Raw genomic sequence first — 3,750 nt, 5'->3', positions numbered from 1 at the left:
TACAGTTAGCGATAATCTGAACAGAACTACACTCTTCTACCATTGTTTTAAATATATTTAATGGTCTCGTTGCAAAAGCTAAATCGTCGCTAGGGGACTTCGAGGCACCTGTGTGGCGATCTTGGAGTAAACTGACGATAGCAAAGATTATAGCAAACACCACAGAAACGGAATTGGTGCTCGCTAGCTCTGCAAATTCTTCTATTGTCAGCCAATATAAAAAGAAAACAAACTATATTAAAATTTCAAAAGGTTGCAGCTTACGTTGTGTAAATGGCGAACTCATACAGCTGTCAACCCTTGTCACTGCAATCCGTTTCACATTTGCCAGCTGACTAGCTAGCAACCTGGTAGATCGAAACCCATTATAGAATGATAGAAGCCCATCTCCTACTGTAAATTACCTGCACACTGTATGTATATGTGTGTGTAGCCAGCCAGCCAGCCAGGTAGAAAATAATTTCAGTACACCAAAACGCAAAGTAAGAACCCCAGTAGCCTAATATCTCAAAGACTAGTTGATTAAATGTTCAGAAGAAAGAAATGAAATGCTAATGAAATGTTTCATAATGATGTCATTAGGCAGAGCAGGCAACAGATGGCACACAGACAGCAGAGCTGGGGACAGATAGTGAGGTACAAACTGGCAGATACAGGGAGTCTCAGGTAAGTTTGTTGAGTCTTTGTTTGGCAACATTATGAAAGGTTCTCTCTTTTTTAGACTTGTAAAATAGGGACATAATTGGACAATGCCATGGATACCTCCACTCTCAACYTWAACTAGTGACTGAACCAATATTTGTTTTAAGGCAATGGTATTGCCGTTGTGATTGTGTAGTTTTGGGTACCGGTAGTTAGGTATGGCAAACACCTTATTTATTTTCTAGGAGACAGACTGTGAGAAAGTGAGGGTAGTGAAARGGAAAGAGCCAGGGTGAGAGACTTCAGATGACAGTGTCACAGCCACGACAGGACCAGGTGTCAACCTTGTTGCCAGCACCACCAGTATATGGGACAGTGGCACAGCATTGTCCAGTTACCWCAGTGATGGCACAAAACCATATCAGCCACACCCATAATTTATAGAACCGCAAACTCTTGCCAACAGTGTGTTGACGTTTCAAGAGAAAGGGTTTCGCGATTTCCTCTGGCTACATTATAATCCATCAATAAAAGGAGTGTTGTGTTTTCACTGTAGCCAAGGGTTTTCAAGCCAGCCATCTTTTGGCCAAAGAGCGGATGCTGCCTTCATTAGTGCAGGATTTAGAAACTGGAGAAAAGCCATTGTAAAATTCACAGCACATCAAAACTTCCAAACCCACCACCACTTTGTAACTGTAACAGCACACCAGCTAAATCCAGTGCCCAGTTATCCAGCACATGGGGTAAACAGCAGGAAGACGCAAGGCATTGCTTGATGAAAATTATTAGTTCGGTGCGGCATGTAGCAAGACGGGGACAAGCCTTTAGAGGCCACACGGATGACGGTAGGAATTTATACCAGCTTTTGAAATTTAGGGCAGAAGAGGATAATCCCATTTTACTGAAGTAGTTAACAGAGCGTACCACAATGTACACAGGCCCCAAAGCACAGAATGAAATTCTGAACATCATGGCCAATACAGTCATTTGAGGCATTGCAGCTGAGATTAGGTCTCTTCCGATTGTACAATTTTCAGTAATTGTTGATGGTACTCAAGATGKCTCTGGTGCTGAACAGGAGAGTTTCTGCCTGCGTTATGTTTACCATGACAGTGTCCCTCACAAGGAGTTTATTGGGCTATACAGGGTGTCGGAGACAACAGGCGAGGGCATTGCGAAATTGCAACTGATGTGTTGTTGAGGCTCAATTTGCCCATGTCTGGCTTACGTGGGTAGAGTTATGATGGTGCCTCAAACATGGCAGGAAAATACACAGGTGCACAGGCAATTGTGAGGAGGCGGCAGCCATTAGCCCTCTATGTGCATTGTGCAGCACACTGTGTAAATCTGATTACACAGGCTGGCTGCTCAGCCTCCCCACTGATCCGGGATTCCCTTTCTTGTGTCCATCAGTTAGGTGTCCTCTATCAATCAAATGTATTTATAAAGCCCTTTTTACATCAGCCGATGTCACAGTCATGAAAGTTTAAGAGCATGTTTGAATCAATTATCACGTACAAAGATACACATCTGACCACCCTGAAACCTCTATGTCCAACAAGGTGGACTGTGAGGAATACTGCTATTAGAGCTGTGCTAGGGCAGTATGAGCAGGTACAAAGCAGCCTAGAGGAGATGGCAAAAACTGCATCCAAGACAGCTTCAACTGCCAGTGGCTTTTTTGAGCACTTCAGCAAAGGCAAGACTGTTKGGCCTCACACTTGCCTCTGCTGTTCTTGGAGAGCTTGAATGCCTAAACATTTCACTGCAGAAGGAAACTCAGACTGTCTCTGGTATGCAGGCTGCAGTCGACTGTGTGTGGTCATCTCTTAGGGGCAAGAGAAATGACGAAAGCTACCTTGCACTGTATGAGAAAGCAACAACATTGATTGACTCCATTGAATTCATTGAGACAGACTCAAGACGATTTGCTGGCAAAGCAGTGGATCACTATAGGGCAGAATCTTTTTAAGTGTTKGATTGTGTGACGATTCAGTTTGGCGACCGTTTTGACCAGGATAGTCTAAACGTCCTGCAAAAGTTGGAAAGAGCGCTTCTCAYGGGGGAGTTGGATGAGTCTAGATCAGTACCCAGAGGTGAACATAGATTCTCTTTCAGTGCAGTTGCCTCTCTTTCGCAACAAATACCCCTGTAGCAGCAGTGGAGAGGCAGCAGGGGATCCCAGGAGGCTTCCAGTGGAGGTGCAGGGGTTGTTTGACCAAGTTGAGGTGCTGATCAGAATTGTGTTTGTAGTGCCAGTGTCTTCATGTGAGGCTGAGAGGGGTTTCAGTGCACTCCGCAGGTTGGAGACTTGGCTACGGGCTWRCATGGGCCAAGAGAGACTGAACAGCGTAGTTGTCTGTAATGTACATAAAGACAGGCTGGACAGTCTCAAGAGGGAAAATATCTGCCAGCAATTTGTTGGATACATTGAGACCCGCAAACATATGTTCGGTTCTGTTGTTCATTAGTTCAGTAGTGTGTATAGCAGTGGATYTCAACCTTTTTTGGGTTGCCTCAAAACAGGAACACCTTCATATTTTGAGGCAAAGCAGGCAAGGTTTTGAGTGGTCCTCAGGGACCCCCACCCCCTCTATATTATATGTAAAGTTACTAGAAACCTTGTGGTACTGAATACGTTCATTACACTTTTTATTTCACGGACCCCTTGCAATTACACCAGGGACCCGTAGGGGTCCACGGACCCCTGTTTGAGAACCCCTGGTGTATAGTATGATAAACTCAGCAAAAAATAMACTTTTTCAGGACCCTGTCTTTCAAAGATAATTCGTAAAAATCCAAATCACTTCAGATCTTCATTGTAAAGGGTTTAAACACTGTTTTCTGTTAGTTCAATGAACCATAAACAATTMATGAACATGCACCTGTGGAATGGTCGTTAAGACACTAACAGCTTACAGACGGTAGGCAATTAAGGTCACAGTTATGAAAATTTAGGACAGTAAAGAGGCCTATCGACTGACTCTGAAAAACAAAACAAAAAAGATGCCCAGGGTCCCTACTCATCTGTTTGAATGTGCCTTAGGCATGCTGCAAGGAGGCATGAGGACTGSAGMTGTGGCCAGGGCAATAAATTGCAATGTCCGT

This window comes from Salvelinus sp. IW2-2015, linkage group LG33 (assembly GCF_002910315.2).
Source record: "Salvelinus sp. IW2-2015 linkage group LG33, ASM291031v2, whole genome shotgun sequence".
Taxonomy (NCBI): domain Eukaryota; kingdom Metazoa; phylum Chordata; class Actinopteri; order Salmoniformes; family Salmonidae; genus Salvelinus; species Salvelinus sp. IW2-2015.
The sequence above is the reverse complement of the archived record's forward strand: the minus strand, read 5'-3'. Positions refer to the sequence as shown.